The following is a 19,105-nucleotide window of genomic DNA, read 5'->3' on the forward strand; positions in this document are numbered from 1 at the left end:
AAAGGTCATTAGGTTTAGTCTGGTTTAGTGTAGTTAAAGTTTAGTCTGGTTTGGTTTAACTCTGGTTTAGGTTTACCGTAGTCTGGTTTATGTTTAGTGTCATTTAGGTCTAGTGGGGTTTAGGTTTAGTCTAGTTCAGGTTTAGTCTGGTTTAGGTTTATTGTGGTTTAGGTTTAGTCTGGTTTAGGTTTATTGTGGTTTAGGTTAGTCTGGTTTTGTTTAAGTCTGTTTAAGGTTTAGTCTAGTTTAGGTTTAGTCTGGTTTAAGTTTAGTGTGGTTTTGTGTAGTTTAGGTTTAGTCTGGTTTAGTCTGGTTTAGTCTGGTTTGGTTTAACTCTGGTTTAGGTTTAGTCTGGTTTTCATTTAGGGCCTGATTTACTAAGATCCTAAATAAAGAGTACTAAATTGCGTGTGCACTGAAAAAGTTTGCACGTGCTGTTGTTGCGTGTTTTGCGGGTGATCAACTAAGAATGCTTGCGCAATTGATAACAGGTGCAAACCGCAGTATTTAAATGAGGTGTTGCGTCTTACGGTTTGCAAGCGCAAAATGAAATTTGACGAGTTGGAGTTAGAGATATTAGTGGAAGAGGCAAATTGTTGTGCCGTATTCAGCACCCCTGCCGTGAAAAGCACCCCCTCGTATATTCAATGATAAGTAGACCAAGAAAAAAAACAACACACTGACACTTCAATATATTTATATATACACACTCACACAAACACATACTTAGGAGTTTATATTATATATATTTACAAATATCATGGAAGACAACACAGTATCAGGCTATTAATTAATGACATCAATAACCATTTACCCGATTTTTGTTATCTGTGACTGTGATTGTGGGAAAGTATGACTATTGTGGAATCCATGAGCGCATTTAAACATGAATCATTAACACAAAACTGGACGCTAAACAGAACGTGACACGGAATGAGAATATAATTTTTGTCAGATGAGGGGGTGCTTTTCACGGCAGGGGTGCTGAATACGGCACAACACCGGGGTATGAAGACTGCAGAACAAGTATAGGCGCACAATAAGAAACACGTTTTTCTCCATGAAAACACGTGATTTATTTATTATCACGAATAAGAAAATGAATGTGCCTCCTGTGGCAACCTTTTGATGAATAATACTCGATTTAACATTCAAATAAAATATTTCTCCTTTTGCATGTGGAGAATCCTCAGCACAAGTTGAGCCATCCCCACCCCAGTCCTCAAATCAGGCACCAACAAGCATCCCTGCGTAATGCTGGGCAGATTAGCACCTTCCTTTCGAACGTATTAAATACAGACGCAATCACAATCCCCACAAAAACCTTCAGGCTTGGTAAATCTCATTGCGCGTGGTAAATGGACCAATTTGCATTTTCCCCTCCCAGTATTTAGGATTTCTGGCGGTACGCCCCATATTGATTATTCATCAGGGCAAAAGTACTAAATGAATTGCGTGTGCTATTTTGCGCATTTGAGAGACGCAGTCGTCTTTGCACGCTGTTAGTAGATCAGCTGGCACTTTGGTTTGCGGGTGATGTCAAGTTTGCACACGTTTTTACGCACGCAAACCTTTAGTAAATCAGGCCCTTAGTGTGGTTTAGTGTTTAGTGCTTTTTTTAGTCAAAAACGTCAGTAAATGTGTGCGTCCACAGGAACAGGCCTGTTGGCGGCGCTGTGATGACGAAAACAAGGGAAAATAAGATATCGGACAGAGAAGTACGAGTGTTTCAGAAGTTGCGGAGCGGCGGGAACAAGGAAGTCGATTAAACACCGTCTTCAGAAACGACCTCCAAAACGCAGGTTTTCTCTGCATTCAGGCCCGAGCTCGTCTCGGCGAGGACGGGGTTAAAGTACGTTAGGAGGACCAGGAACCCCCCCCCCCCCCCCCCCCCCTCCAGGACCACGACCCCCCCTCCAGGACCACGACCCCTCCAGGACCACGACCCCCCCTCCAGGACCACGACCCCTCCGGGACCACGACCCCCCCTCCGGGACCACAACCCCCCCTCCAGGACCACGACCCCTCCGGGACCACGACCCCCCATGAACGGGGAGGAAGTGAAGAGTCAACGACGTCACATTCCTGCGGCTCCACATCACAAAGGACCTGAAACTGTCAACTCCTCCCACTGGGGGGTTTGGGGGCTCGTTTTCTTGAGGAAACTGCCCAGCCCACTTGTGAGTTTCTAGAGGCCACGATGGCGAGCGTCCTCTAAACACGGTACCGTTGACCCCCCGATGGAGATGAAGTCACTGCTGGATCCGAACCCTGGTGGTTGGTGGAGAATTGAGGTTTACATGGAAATCACGTGTGATGGGCTTTATCCAGTTCCTGTTAAGGTCTGGGTGTCACGATTAGGTTTGTTGAGGACCCAAACGCAGGAGAGCAGGAGCTCCAGAAAAGTCAGGTTTATTTGTAACGAAAACCAAAAACGCTGCTGAGCAGGATCAACAAGGCCGAACAAAAACAGGAATCCAAAAAACCAGACGAGGAAACATGGAGGAGGAAACAGTCCGGACACGCAGGGACCAGGAAAGACAAGACTAGATAAGACAGGATAACGAGACGCAGGTGAAGACAATCAGGGCAGATGGAAACAGGAGGGACAGAACTGAAACCCTGACACCCCCCCTCCCCCACCTCAAGGGACAGATCCCAGATGTCCCAACAAACCCCCCAACCCAGGGTGGGAGGAGGGGGCCCGGAGGAGGAGGAGGGCCCAGGCCAACACATGGTCAAGGTTCCAGGGGTCGCCCTCGGGGCCGGGACAGTTAGAGTGTGTGTGTGCATGCACGTGTGTGTGTGTGTGTGTGTGTGTGTGTGTGTGTGTGTGTGTGTGTGTGTGTGTGTGTGTGTGTGTGTGTGTGTGTGTGTGTGTGTGCGTGTGCGTGTGCGTGTGCGTGTGTGTGCGTGCGGCTCAGAATGGCTCGGGAATTTATGACCGAGATAAGAGTCTGTATCTGATGGTAGCACTGCTGCTGCATCTTGAAACTTTGTTAGGAAAACCAGCCCAGTGGAATATAAGATCATGGAGACAGACGGAGAGGGAACGAGCAGAAAGAAAGACCAGAATTAATTTAAAGAGGAATGAGTGTAAACATGATCTGGAATTATTCTATTCAGATTTAAAATCGGAATAAACCAGCCACTTTCTTTGGAATTAAGTTTAATTCAGAATGGCCATTTTCATTCGTAATTACGTGTTTACATGGTAATTTTTACTCTTTTTAAATCGGATTTAATTTTAATTCTGAATTAAAGAGGAATTAAACTTCCCATGTAAACGCACTGGCTGGTTAATGCCGTGTTGGTAAAAACCCAAGGCATATATATATATGCATTTTTAATATATATAATATATATCATATATATTTTAATATATCATATATATTTATTTTCTATTTTTTAAGTATATTTTTTTTAATATTTTTAATTTTTTTTATTAAATGTTAAGGGGAGGGGGGTCGGGGTGTAATCCGCTACGAGTTTGACAAACACAAAAAACACATGGAAACACACGAGTACACAAACCAGGGAGATCTGTAAGAGAAAAAACAAACAGACACGAGAACAAGCAGAGACACAAACAGCAGCCGTTCCAGGTCCCTGAGGCTGAATCAAAGCTCGGCTACTGCCATTATCTGTCGCCAAAACGGCCCACAAGGAAGAACCCGGAACCCGGGCCCCTAGGGGCCTCACGGAGGGCCAGAAGAGGGCGGGAGGAAAGACCTCGCCAGCAGGCCCGCCCCCTCCCAGCAGGCCCGCCCCCCCCCCAGCAGGCCCGCCCCCTCCCTCCCAGCAGCCCCGACCCATGGATGTATTATATAAAACTGGATGGGACGTCAAAAATGGCCGCCCATTCATTTCAATGCATTCTGCTCAGTCAGCGCATAAGCCGAAAAAATCTCTGACTTCCGGGTTTACTTCCGCATACAGCGGCCCATAGAGCATGCGCAGTTGAGTCACCTCCCATGATGCTCTGGGGCCTCCCATCATGCCCCGGGGCAATGACTCGAATATTATTATAATATGTATTAATATAATATATAAATTAATGTATATTATTACATGTATAGTATTACATATATTATTAATGTATTAATATAATATAATTACATAATATATATTAATATAAACATCCGTGGAATGCACGGACACGGCTGTGACGTCAGCCGTGACGTCACGCCCAGAAAGAGACTTTTCTTTTAATTTTCTGGCCGTTATAAAACATTTTTGACAGATATAAAGTCCATGACTTAAAAATATAGAATACAAAGATTAGTAATTGCCGGTGATTACAGCTGGAGGTTCCTGTGAACAGTTTTAGAGGCTTCTCTTTTACTATTGCGGTCTATGGGAAAACAGCTTTCTGGGCCCCATGGGATTTTTGGTTGCAGTACCGCGGTTGGCCACTGGAAAAAATCGGCGCGCCTTCTGACTGCCAGACCCGGGGGCTGCCACGACCCCTCCCAGCAGCCCCGCCCCCTCCCAGCAGGCCCGCCCCCTCCCATCGGCGACCGAGGGAAGCCCGGGCCGTAGGCTCGCCACCTGTCCCTTGAAATACGGAATTGTTCCGTAATTGGGAATTAAAAGTTGCGTTCCATATTGAACCAATACAGACACATATTATGCTCTTATTTATTGATGTCATAATACACAAGTGAAGGTCGGAAAATTAGAATAAATGGCAAAACTTCATTCATACTAAATTCAACTTAAGGTGAAACAAATATATTATTTCCCACTACATAAATAGTGAGATATTTCAAGCTTTTATTTTTTCTAATTTTGGTGATTATGGCTCACAGTTAATGAAAACCCCAAATAAAAAATCTCAAAAAATTTGAATATTTTATTAAATCAATAAACAAATCAATCATCAAAATTATAACAAATAAAAGCTTAACATATCTTGCTTTGCATGTAATGAGACTATGTAATATAGATGTATTAGTTTCACCTTTTAAGTTGAATTATTGAGATAAAGTAACTTTTACACCATATTCTTCACCTGTAGGCTATATTATATATATTGGCTGACGGACATACGTAGCATAGGAGGCTATTTCCGTTGCTACATGGTTGTCTGTCTGTACAGTCATGCTAGTTCAATGCTATTAAAGCACTTTAAATTTCAAATCAAATCGTTTTGTTTTTTCATATAGAATAAACACATTAATATGCATTTTAGAAGTTTTGGGGATGTCCCTTTTTTTTGGAGCCTGAGCTGCAGAAATCAGGGCGTCCCTTATTTTTATTTCTGAAAGATGGCAACGTTACGGGGAGGGGAATCCATGACCACCATGTTTTTCTATCTAGCTCGGGGGTCGTCAACGCGCGGCTCCTTAGCGCTTTTTAGCGCCGCCCTAGTGGCTCCTGGAGCTTTTTCAAAAATGTTTGAAAATGGAAATAGACGAGGGAGGGAAATATAAGGGTCCCCCTTATGATCCTGGTCCTGGTCCAGGTTTCTTCCTCCTAAAGGGGAGTTTTTCTTGCCACTTTTTGGCTTAAGGTTTTTCTCCCACTATGGGAGTTTTTACCTGCCATTGTTTATGTAATAATTGCTCGGGGTTTATGTTTATGTTTATGTTTATGTTCTGGATCTCTGGAAAGCGTCTAGAGACATCTGTTGTATTAGACGCTATATAAATAAAATTTAATTGAATTGAATTGAATTTCTGTAGGAGGACAAACATGACACAAACATTCTGAACGTTTTCCAATGCTGTAAAAATGTGTAGAATAAATATTAAATTTAACATTTCTGTTAAAGAAGATTTACGTTTCCACCAGCAGGGGGCGCCAGCAGGAGCTGCTGGAAACAAACCGGCCAAAGGGAAAAAGAGAAAAATAACTGAGGATTCAATGTTTCTTGAACAAAATCATTTGCATTAATTGCCTGAATGTTAATAATATAACTAATATAAATACATTCTAATTCTGATACTTTTCATTTTTTGTGGCTTCAGACATATTAGTTTTTTGTTTTTTTGGTCCAATATGGATCTAAAACATTTTGGATCCAGCTCGACACGAACTTGGGATTTCAGAGCAGTTTCCTGAACCTGGTCCGGATGTGATCCGGTCTGGTTCTGCACCGGTTCCTGCCGGTTGTAAATGAACAGACGGCCGGCCTGCCTTCAGCTGTGAGGGTCAGGATCCTGCCCTCCCAGGGCCCCCCTGAAACTCCCCCAGTCCCCCCCAGGCCCCTCCAGGCCCCCCCAGGGCCCCTGACGCTCCCCCACGCCCCCACACGTCCTCCCAGGGCGTCGCTTTTCAGCCAAAACCGTTTCCAAGCTGCTCGGCTCTTTGTGTTCTGGGGGGGAGGGAGCCCCGAACCTCCGGCGCTCCTCGCTCCCCTTCTCTGAAAGGAGGTTGGAGGTTCCTCCTCCCAGAGGTTCCGACCTCAACCCCTCGGCCTGATGGGTAATTATCCCTCAACCCCTCGGCCTGATGGGTAATTATCCCTCAACCCCTCGGCCTGATGGGTAATTATCCCGCCATCTTCACCCCAGGTCAGGCAGCAGTTCCATACAACACCAGCATGAACAGCAGCATCAACAGCAGCCACTTCTGTCTACGATCAGTGCTTTAAATGGGCCGGTACGCACCGGTACGGAGTACCCCCACTTCTCAATATTGGCCTCTGGCGTACCGGGACCTTTTACGGCGTACCGGGACTTCTCATGAGCTCAGTTCTCTGTTCTCTCCTTGCGATTTGGCTACAGTGGCGTCGCAACGCGACTGCCCCTCGTGAGACGTTCACTCGTAAAGCCTGATTTATGGTTCCGCGCTAAATCAACGCAGAGCCTACGCCGTAGGAAACGCGGCGACGCGCAACGTACGTGCGCATCACCGCGTATCCTACGGCCAGAGCTGGTAGAGTAGCCAAAACGACGAAATTAGGGCCTTTTTCCCCCCTAAACGTGCCCCAAAAGTCACCAAATTTTGCACCAAGCCAGGCCTGGTGAAAAATTTGATAATTAATGGTTTGCATTAATGGGCGTGGCCTAATGGCTCAACAGCGCCCCCTAGAAAACTTTGTGCCTCAAGCCCCACAATACGGTTTGACGTACATGCACGAAAATCGGTACACACCTGTATCATGGCGCAACTTAAAGAAAAGTCTCTTGGAGCCATGGCCCAAACCCAAAAGGGAGTCGGCCATTTTGAATTAATCGTGTAATTTTGGCGAAATTTATGCCATTCCTTTGGCAGTTAATACGGCCCGAACCGTAACGTGAACCCAGGTGTGTTATACATCAAAATGTGCGTCTCCATCCTGCCACTACACGCATTACTTTTCTCAGTCTGGACATGTTAATCTTGTGGCACATAGTTGGTTTGATGGGTTGCTGTAAAGCTCAGGAGGTAGAGAATGTGTTTGAGATGTTGCAGGACTGAGTTCAATTCTATGCAAAACTATCAGACAATTACGCCAAGGAATGCTCTGTCAAATATTAAATGTGAGAACTAGTCAGTTTTTTTTATGTAAATAGGAGTACCTGCTTGTGTTGAAGCTCAGTGCCCTCTTCAACATGTTCTTTAACATGTTGAACATTTTGAAAGCTTGAAACAAAGGACAAAAGATAAAAAGTTTTCAGTGCAGTTAAACTTGTGTCCTGGTGTAGCTCATCTTGGAACAAAGAGGCTTTTAATGCAGAGGTTATTGGACCAAACCTTATACCTGAACCACTTTTAAAATGACGTCCTTCTACTAACGATTGAAAACTGGACAGGAAGCCTGGGAAAGAGGCAAGAATGTGGGGCCTCATGGTAAAGAGCTGTACATTGCTAAAGAGACTGTGAGTTCAATTCCCTCTAGAGGTCTTCTGCCGGTTGACTTTAACTAGCACAAATCCACTTTTAGAGTTTGAAAAATAATTACTCCAGTGAAGTATAGATAACCAAAATTTCTACTTAAGTAAGGTAACAAAGTATTTGTACTTCGTTAATTGACACCTCTGGTTGTGCACCATGGAAGAGTGCCGCACGTTGTTAAACAGACTGAGAGTTCAATTCCCGCCAGAGTTCTTCATCCAGTTGTCTTTAAGTAGAACTAAATCCACTTTTAGAGTTCAACACTCAAAATGAAAAGATAAATGCACTAAGAGAGATGTCTTCCCCCAAGTATACTGGTGGTGTGGAGGGTTTGCTCAGGGCTATAAGGTGCCAATGAAAGGGTGTTGCATGCTGGTTCAAACCCGCAGTATCTGGAGAGGTAGAGGCATCAGACCTTATACCTGAACCACTTTTAAAATGACGTCCTACTGACGATTGAAAACTGGCCAGGAAGCCTGGGAAAGAGGCAAGTATGCTGTGCACCATGGAAGAGTGCCACATGTTGTTAAACAGACTGTGAGTTCAATTCCCGTCAGACTTCTTCATCCAGTTGTCTTTAAGTAGATTAAAATCCACTTATAGAGTTCAACACTCAAAATGAAAAGATAAATGCACTATGAGAGATGTCTTCCCCCAAGGATACTGGTGGTGTGGAGGGTTTGCTCAGGGCTCTAAGGTGCCAATGAAAGGGTGGTCCATGCTGGTTCAAACCCTCCCAATCCTCACAATCTGGAGAGGTAGAGGCATCAGACCTTAAACCTGGACCACTTTTAAAATGACGTCCTTCTACTGACGATTGAAAACTGGCCAGGAAGCCTGGGAAAGAGGCAAGAATGTGGGGCCTCATGGTAAAGAGCTGTACATTGTTGAAGAGACTGAGAGTTCAATTCCCGCCAGAGGTCTTCAGCCCGTTGACTTTAAGTAGCACAAAATCCACTTTTAGAGTTCAACACTCAAAATGAAAAGATAAATGCACTAAGAGAGATGGTTTCCCCCAAGGATACTGGTGGTGTGGAGGGTTTGCTCAGGGCTTTAAGGTGCCAATGAAAGGTGGTGCATGCTGGTTCAAACCCTCCCCATCCTCAGTATCTGGAGGGGTAGAGGGATCAGGGAGGATGAGAGGTTAGGGGGGGTCAGGTAGGATGAGGAGGGCTAGGGGGGTCAGGTAGGATGAGGAGGGCTAGGGGGGTCAGGTAGGAAGAGGATGAGGAGGATGAGGAGGGTGTGAGGTTAATCAACGTTTTTGAATTAAATTGTCATTATGAACGCAACAGAATTAGGTAAGCTCAGAGAAGTTGACTGCTGCGTTTTTCACAAGTTTACAATTGTTAACAGAAGTTACAGGCAGGCCATTCCCTGATGGTATTTAGGTATTTATGGCTTTGTTAACAGCTGAGCAGTGTCTTTAGACACATCTGTGCAAAGCCTTACAGAGTTTCTTGTTTGTCCAGAAGGAGCTCATTTATTGACCCTTCATGTTGTTTCACGTTTAAGCTGACTTAAAGGTTAGCTAGGTTTAGTTGGACCATCTGATAACACGAGACCCCCATGAAGTTTGGCCTGGTGACTTCTGGTTTGTAAATAACCCAGTGTTTTTAAAAACCATCTGTTCAAACCTCCAACAAGAGGTCCTATTTTAGTTGACCTCTTGACTCTTTGTGTTTTAAGGATGTCTGTTTGTTTCTTCATACTAAGAAAAGTCGTTTGTGTGACCATCTGTTTTTGTCAATTGTCTATCTATACATTCACTGTTCCAAATATGGTCATTCCTGTCATCCTTTGCTTAATAAAAGCGCCAGCTCTGCAGACAGCCAGTTGAGAGAAGTTCTGACGAGCTAAGAGAAGGGCCGTGTTGCCTAAAGCTTCTCAGGATTCCTCTCCAACCTTCTGCAGAAGGCCATTGAAAATCATTTCTGACAGTTTCCGGTGTCTTTTTCTAAAGTTATTAATATTGTGATGACTTTTTAACCTAACATTTTGGTGCAGAGAAACCCGGGATCTCAAGCTCTGACGATTGGCATGGCGTACGATCAAAAGGGGCCATCAAAATCTGTCGACAGCGTTCTGACTTCAGGAACGGGGCCCAGATTGATCTGCGCTGTTCCAGAGTCCAGACGACGAGATTTCCCAGCCAGGGAAGGGCACTAGGAGACTAGGTGAGAGACCTCTTTTGAGTGAAATTCTGTGTATACTAACAAGAGGTTAGCGAAAATGGTGTTTGGCGGCGGGTCGGGGACTCGATTTTTATGAAGGCATAGAGGCCTCTAAAAATACTGCCTAAAGAGCAGTGCGTAAGACCAACATCTAACTCGGTCGGGGACCGGCTTTTGAATGTCAGAGGACTTTAAAAGTACAGAATTACGAGGAGAGGTTTCTTGGAAATGATTTTTAATGGTTGTGTTTTATGTTTGTCTAATGTTTGTCTGATGTTTATGTCTGTTCAATGTTTGGGGTTTTCAAAATTGAGAGGAAAAATTTAAATTGTTCACTAAATATCAGGCTAAAACCAAACTGTTGAAAAAGGAAATTTGTGTCCTGAGAGAAACTTAAGAAAGAAAATATCTGACGAAAAATAGCAGAGGCGTGGTTAAGCTGAAATTTATGCTTAAAGAATCTCTAAAAGATGCTTAATTGATGGGGAGACGTCCTCAAACTTAAGAAAATGGAGACAAATCTTGCAAAATAATAATATAGGGAACTTAAAAAGAAGTAAATGGACTAATTTAAGACTAGAAGAAGAAACAAGAAAATTGCGAACTTGTGAGGAGAGGATGGATTTTGGGAGAAGTGGGGGCTGCTGCAGGCTGCAGCATGAGGAAGTCTGTGTCTGTGTGTGTCTGTGTGTGTGTGTGAAAGCATGCTCCGCTTTACGAGCGGCTGTAAGGCTCTGTGTCTGAGGGAGAACTTTTTTGTGTTTGTTGGGAAGAAGGGGGGTGTTCAGTTCTCCTCTTGGAAAAAACATAGAAAAATGGAATAATATAGTTTGTTCTATCATTCTAAGCCCTGAATGAAGGCATAGAATCATAGAAGTTTTAAATTGGGTTAATTCACCATTTAATTTGCAGATTACTTTTGTAATACTGTATTTGACTTGGATTGTATGCAGGAGTAACAAACCCGTTGTACAATCTTTTTAGAAAAGAAGAACTCTGAGTGCATACTAGCCTATTCACACTGAAAATGTGTACATTTGTGATCAGTGTTGCTATCATTTAGGTTGTGAGTTCATCTGAAATGCACCAATTGATTTTGGTTAGTTTGAGGAGAAGTAATTTACACATTTGCAGTGATACACGAACCCACATATAGATGATCTGAAGTGTGTGTTTAATGTTAGTGGGTTTTTGTCTATGTGTAGTTTACACATGGGAATTTATCCCACAATTTTCTTAAGACTTCTATGAGTTTTCATAGAAGAGCGTGCATTTGCGTTGCAGCATGCAAACAGAAGATTAGGAATCTCCTGAAGACTATATGATTAATCTGGAGATAATTTTCTGACAATTTTATGACAATTTTCTGGCATTTCTTTTTGATTTGGGGAAATAGAGCTCAACAACAGTTGAGAAGGCATTATTTGATAGAATGCCTCCTTTAAGTCCGACGTTTTGTGACTGTGAATTATTGTTTATACATACAATATATATATATAAGTTCACTGAAGACTACTGTTTACATTGCAGGAGAGTTGCTGCACTGACAGTTTTTGTGTGTTACTTTAATAAGACCATAACCCACTTGGGTTGAAATAAGAACGTTTTTCAATGAGAAATTCTGTAGTCTAATCTACGGTGGGAGACAGAATTTACCAGGTTTTGCCCCATCTAATCTGGTGATGGGAGGGAGGATCTCTGAGGGACATAGATATCCAACCCTAGAGGATCATTAAGTCAGACTTGCCGACCTGCCAGGATGCAGAGGTCAAGAAGTGGGAGGGCCACTTATCTGGGGAGCCTGACTCTGGCAGCCTGACTCTTCCAGGGAAAAGTCAACAAGGAGGGGGTCTAATGACAACAAAACCCCCACCCCTGTCGGCATGCGAAATAATGCTGTGAAGCGGACCAGTGCTTCCAAGGAAGTTGTTCCCCCTGGTGGCTAAGTTGAGCCATAGGGAGTTTCTATGGCTCAACAGGAGGGAGTGGGCGTATGTAAGGGTACATATGATACATCATGAGGATTAAATACTAAATACCCTTTAAAAATTTTTTAGTATGAGTTTTCCGACATGTTGCAGATACAACATGAAAGGACCTATCCATTTGAAGTTGTTCATATGGATTTGATTCTTGGAGTGAACTAATGGCCTGTTAAGTTAAGGCTCAAGAAAGCCATGGCCTGAATGACGGCCATTAGTCGAACTGTACATGAGAATCGTCTTCTTGTACGCTGCTGTTTTCTTCCTCTTCCCTCTCCTAAAGCAGGAACTGCTGAAACTGGGTAACCGGATCCTGAGTTGAGTGGTGAAACGTCATCACTCCGTCAGGACGGGCCCTTTTTGCTGTCCAAATCAGGACACCGACAGCACCGGCAGCAGTAAAGGCTGCTGAATGATCTACTGCGTTCACCAGTTGCAGTGAAAGCTAGCAGAGAAATTCCAGGCTCGAGTAGTGCGGGAAGTCGAGCGGTACCACAACCTTTGCCCGCCGAAGTAATCAACTGATGCCTACTCGCCAGCCACAGCCTGAAGATGACTAGCCAAACTGACTTGCGACAACAAATTAGGAGAGGAGTCCGAGGAATGGAAGAGACTTTTTCACTACTGAGTCATGCTGACATAATGACTGAGATTACGATTCCGATTCCGACTATTACTGTCTTTGTACTGTTCTGTGTTTTCATTACCTGTATGTTTACGATGACACTGGAGTGTTTTATTTTGGGTGCTGTGAAGTTTCAAAATGACAAGAGTAGGGAAATGTGAGGTTAATCAACGTTTTTGAATTAAATTGTCATTATGAACGCAACAGAATTAGGTAAGCTCAGAGAAGTTGACTGCTGCGTTTTTCACAAGTTTACAATTGTTAACAGAAGTTACAGGCAGGCCATTCCCTGATGGTATTTAGGTATTTATGGCTTTGTTAACAGCTGAGCAGTGTCTTTAGACACATCTGTGCAAAGCCTTACAGAGTTTCTTGTTTGTCCAGAAGGAGCTCATTTATTGACCCTTCATGTTGTTTCACGTTTAAGCTGACTTAAAGATTAGCTAGGTTTAGTTGGACCATCTGATAACACGAGACCCCCATGAAGTTTGGCCTGGTGACTTCTGGTTTGTAAATAACCCAGTGTTTTTAAAAACCATCTGTTCAAACCTCCAACAAGAGGTCCTATTTTAGTTGACCTCTTGACTCTTTGTGTTTTAAGGATGTCTGTTTGTTTCTTCATACTAAGAAAAGTCGTTTGTGTGACCATCTGTTTTTGTCAATTGTCTATCTATACATTCACTGTTCCAAATATGGTCATTCCTGTCATCCTTTGCTTAATAAAAGCGCCAGCTCTGCAGACAGCCAGTTGAGAGAAGTTCTGACGAGCTAAGAGAAGGGCCGTGTTGCCTAAAGCTTCTCAGGATTCCTCTCCAACCTTCTGCAGAAGGCCATTGAAAATCATTTCTGACAGTTTCCGGTGTCTTTTTCTAAAGTTATTAATATTGTGATGACTTTTTAACCTAACAGAGGGGTCGGGTAGGACGAGGAGGGGTCAGGGAGGATGAGAAGGCAGGAGCGCCTGGGGGATGAGGTAGGATGAGAAGGTTAGGGGGGGTCAGGTAGGAGGAAAGGGCATGAGGGCTAGGGGCTATGAGGAGGGGTAAGAGGACAGCTGAAGGGCCAGGGGTATGAGGTATGAGGTAGGAAGAGGAGGGCTTGGTGGCATCAGGAAGGTTGAGAAGGGCTTGGGGGGTTAGGTAGGATGAGGTGTAAGAGGGGGAATGAGGCAGGCTAGGTAAGGTAAGAGGAAATGGTGGGAGGGCTAGGTGGATCAGGTGGTAGGGCCTTTTATCAAAGCTTTGAAAAGGGTAATTACTTTCCAAGCTTTCTTTCCTCATGTCCCTAGCCCACCTCTTACACCCTGATCCCCCTTGCCTTTCTCCTCTAGTCCTCCTGCCCTCCTCATCCTCATCCTACCTCACCCCTCCTCGTCCTACCCAACGCCTCCTCATCCTACCTGAGCCCCCTAGCCCTCCTCATCCTACCCGACCCCCCTAATTCTACCTGACCCCTCTACCCCTCCAGATACTGAGGATGGGGAGGGTTTGAACCAGCATGCACCACCCTTTCATTGGCACCTTAAAGCCATGAGCAAACCCTCCACACCACCAGTATCCTTGGGGGGAAGACATCTCTCTTAGTGCATTTATCTTTTCATTTTTAGCGTTGAACTCTAAAAGTGGATTTTGTGCTACTTAAAGTCAACGGGCTGAAGAACTCTGACGGGAATTGAACTCTCAGTCTCTTTAACAATGTACAGCTCTTTACCATGAGGCCCCACATTCTTGCCTCTTTCCGAGGCTTCCTGGCCAGTTTTCAATCGTCAGTAGAAGGACGTCATTTTAAAAGTGGTCCAGGTATAAGGTCTGATGCCTCTACCTCTCCAGATACTGCAGGTTTGAACCAGCATGGACCACCCTTTCATTGGCACCTTAGAGCCCTGAGCAAACCCTCCACACCACCAGTATCCTTGGGGGAAGACATCTCTCTTAGTGCATTTATCTTTTCATTTTTTAGCGTTGAACTCTATAAGTGGATTTAGTTCTACTTAAAGACAACTGGATGAAGAACTCTGGCGGGAATTGAACTCACAGTCTGTTTAACAATGTGCGGCACTCTTCCATGGTGCACAACCAGAGGTGTCAAGTAACGAAGTACAAATACTTCGTTACCTTACTTAAGTAGAAATTTTGGTTATCTATACTTCACTGGAGTAAATATTTTTCAGACGACTTTTTACTTTTACTCCTTACATTTTCACGCAATTATCTGTACTTTTTACTCCTTACATTTTAAAAACAGCCTCGTTACTCTATTTCATTTGGGCCTTTAATAAAAACTATCCAGTTAAATTGCTCCATCCGGATAGAGTGAATTTGGTTGTGGTTGTTTCAAATGTTCTTGTCCAGTTTTGTTCTTACATCCGTTCCCTCAGATTCCTGCAACTAAACTTGGATGTACATTCCAATAAAGGTTAGGATAAATGATAACATGCATTAGATTATGTGCTACTTAAAGTCAACGGGCTGAAGACCTCTGGTGGGAATTGAACTCAGTGTCTTTAACAATGTGCAGCTCTTTACCATGATGCGCCACATACAGTACTCACCTCTTCCACAGGCTTCCTGGCCAGTTTTCAATCCTCAGTAGGACATTATTTTAAAAGTGGCTCAGGTATAGGGTTTGCTCCAATAACCTCTGCATTTGAAACCCTCTTTGTTCCAAGATGAGCTACACCATCCATGGTGCAGCGTTACGCACGGCTGTCACCGTGCATTTTATATTCTTACACAGCAATTAGACTGATTGTCACACACCTTGTCACGATTGATCATTAGATGATTAGACCTAGGTAGAGGGATGATTCTGATTCTAATAAATGGTCATCACCAGAAGTGTCAAGTAACGAAGTACAAATACTTTGTTACCTTACTTAAAGGAGCCGTCTGTAAGAAATGGCCAAAACTGGTACTGCAGTCACTTTCAAAATATTGTTGAGCGGCGTGTACCCTCCCCCTCCTCCCCCCGACCAGAGGTTGCCAGGTAGGCTGCAGAATGCAGCAGGAACGTAGGCTGCCATGGCTGCCATAATTAGAGCCGAGCTGGCAACCCGGATGCCGAAACAATACTGACTTGGTGATTGGGAGATAGGTGGAGGGTGGAGCTTCAGAAACAATACTGACTTGGTGATTGGGAGATAGGTGGAGGGTGGAGCTTCAGAAACAATACTGACTTGGTGATTGGGAGATAGGTGGAGGGTGGAGCTTCAGAAACAATACTGACTTGGTGATTGGGAGATAGGTGGAGGGTGGAGCTTCAGAAACAATACTGACTTGGTGATTGGGAGATAGGTGGAGGGTGGAGCTTCAGAAACAATACTGACTTGGTGATTGGGAGATAGGTGGAGGGTGGAGCTTCAGAAACAATACTGACTTGGTGATTGGGAGATAGGTGGAGGGTGGAGCTTCAGAAACAATACTGACTTGGTGATTGGGAGATAGGTGGAGGGTGGAGCTTCAGAAACAATACTGACTTGGTGATTGGGAGACAGGTGGAGGGTGGAGCTTCAGAAACAATACTGACTTGGTGATTGGGAGATAGGTGGAGGGTGGAGCTTCAGAAACAATACTGACTTGGTGATTGGGAGATAGGTGGAGGGTGGAGCTTCAGAAACAATACTGACTTGGTGATTGGGAGATAGGTGGAGGGTGGAGCTTCAGAAACAATACTGACTTGGTGATTGGGAGATAGGTGGAGGGTGGAGCTTCAGAAACAATACTGACTTGGTGATTGGGAGATAGGTGGAGGGTGGAGCTTCAACATAAACATCAGTTGAGGGCTGCAACTCCTCTTTTTAAACTGGAATATCCTGGCTTGAGTGCTGTTGTCAGTGACATAAGTATTTGAAATGAACATGATTTTTAAATGTCTGTTGACATATCGGGGTCATTTTATGATTCGTTTTATTATTGCTCTTACATACAGCTCCTTTAAGTAGAAATTTTGGTTATCTATACTTCACTGTAGTAATTATTTTTCAGACGACTTTTTACTTTTACTCCTTACATTTTCACACAATTATCTGTACTTTTTACTCCTTACATTTTAAAAACAGCCTTGTTACTCTATTTCATTTCGGCCTTTAATAAAAACTATCCAGTTAAATTGCTCCATCCGGATAGAGTGAATTTGGTTGTGGTTGTTTCAGATGTTCTTGTCCAGTTTTGTTCTTACATCCGTTCCCTCAGATTCCTGCAACTAAACTTGGATGTACATTCCAATAAAGGTTAGGATAAATGATAACATGAACATGAAGTTTGACTTTTTGCACCATTACAATACTTATAGGAACTAGTCATCATATCTGCTGCTCTCTGAAACACATGTTAATGCTCAATAGTACACATATATGCTTCTTTAATATATTTATATTAACACATGTTAATGCTCAATAGTACACATATATGGTTCTTTAATATATTTATATTAACACATGTTAATGCTCAATAGTACACATATATGCTTCTTTAATATATTTATATTAACACATGTTAATGCTCAATAGTACACATATATGCTTCTTTAATATATTTACATTATACTAAGATGCTTCATTTTCAATGGCTTTTGTCCTAAATGGCTTTTTCCCCCTTACATTACTTTTACTTTTATACTTTAAGTAGTTTTGAAACCAGTACTTTTATACTTTTACTTGAGTAAAAAACTTGAGTTGATACTTCAACTTGTACAGGAGTGTTTTTAAACTCTAGTATCTATACTTCTACCTGAGTAATGAATGTGAATACTGAAGAACCTCTGGTCATCACCAACACATCTCCATTAGTGACAGTTTACGCCAGTGGAGGCTCAAACTGTTGAACTTGTCTTTGCTGCCGGTAAAACTATGACCACAAAATAACGTTTATGCATGTGCAATCAAAATCTATGACTCTGTTTCTGGAATTCACGCCTTTTGAAAAAAAATGTGCTTCCATACCTGTGACCCAAATGAGAATAAGTATGTATGGATGGATACACATAAAGTTTGACAGTTTGACTGCATGTAAACGTAGTCACTGGTGCTGCTGTGGAGCAGGTCAAAGAATCCACATATGCAGGGACCTGACGTGGCTCCACACTCCACTAAAGTGGTGAAAAAGGCCCAACGGCTCTACTGCCTGAGGCGTCTGAAGACGTTCAAAGTGAGTTCCTCAGGGCTTCTACACCAGCTCCATGGAGAGATCCTGATGAACCACGGCCCGGTTCTGGAACTGCACCGCTGCAGAACAGAACCAGGCCCCCTCAGGCCCCCCAGGCCCCCCAGGCCGCCCCAGACCCCCCAGGCCTGCAGAACAGAAACACTGCAGAGGCCGGTGAACAGCACGGCATCGTGGGAGGGGAAGCTTCCACCTCTCCACTGTTTTCGAAGTATATTAGTGCGTGTGTGAATGAATAAATGAGATGTAAAACATACATTTCTTTGTAGAAAGATGCTTTATGAAAATAAGTCCATTTACTTGTATTAGTTTACAGTCTTGAACATCCAATATGGCGGCGACGGTGACGTATCAGCAGCTCCATGGAGGAGGAGGAGACATGGATATGGTTTTACCCAGAATCCCCTGCAGCAGCTCCATGGGAGGAGGAGAAATGGATATGTGAAAACCGCCCAGCGCATCGCTGGAGCTTTGTCTCAGGAGATGTTGAGCCACATTATGTAATAACAATTCTAAAGCATAGTTTATTTGTTTGTTATTGGCCGATATAATTCCAAACTTCAAATAGGAAACTAAAGTTATATTTGGAGTTTTATTCATAGATTTATTGGTCTACATAACTCTAAAGGAAATTACATAAAAAACAAGAGTCACTCTTGTATAAATTCATTGTTAAACAAACAACAATAATAGTTGTTATTACATAAGGCAACAGTTTATTACATTTCCTAGAAAATAAAAAATTTGCAAGTGCATTTTGTAATCTTCTAAAAATGCAATAATTTATTACATAATGTGGCAAAATTTATTAGAAAATGCATTAGGGAAGTTTATTACAAGATGAAATGAAAAAGTTATTACATTTTGGACGTTTGTTACAAAATGCGGCTCAACAGGAGCAACCAGCATCATCAAGGACTCGTACCAGCATCAGGCTGTTAGTCCTCCTGCCCCGTGGGGGCCCCAGGCCCCCCCAGTTCCTTCCAGGCCCCCCCAGACCCCCCCAGGCCCCATTAGGCCCCGACACGCCCCCCCCAGACCACCATCAGGCTGTTAGGCCCCGTTTCCACAGAGCCGGGTATTTACAAAAACGGATATTTCCCCCTCTACGTTTTGAAAAATTCCATCATTTACATGAGATAGGTACCCTACGCCGTAGCTCTGCGTCGATTTAACGCGGGACCATAATTCAGGCTTTACTTCCAAGATGAACCAGAGTCTTTGGTTTGGAGTGACAGAGAAGTGGAGTTACTTTTAAGTGTGACGTTAGAATATAAAACAGGTAAAATACAAGAAAATATTGACGGTTACAAACTAATTGTAACCACAGGTGTCACTCAT

The sequence above is a fragment of the Cololabis saira genome, chromosome 8 (assembly GCF_033807715.1).
Source record: "Cololabis saira isolate AMF1-May2022 chromosome 8, fColSai1.1, whole genome shotgun sequence".
In the NCBI taxonomy this organism is placed as follows: domain Eukaryota; kingdom Metazoa; phylum Chordata; class Actinopteri; order Beloniformes; family Belonidae; genus Cololabis; species Cololabis saira.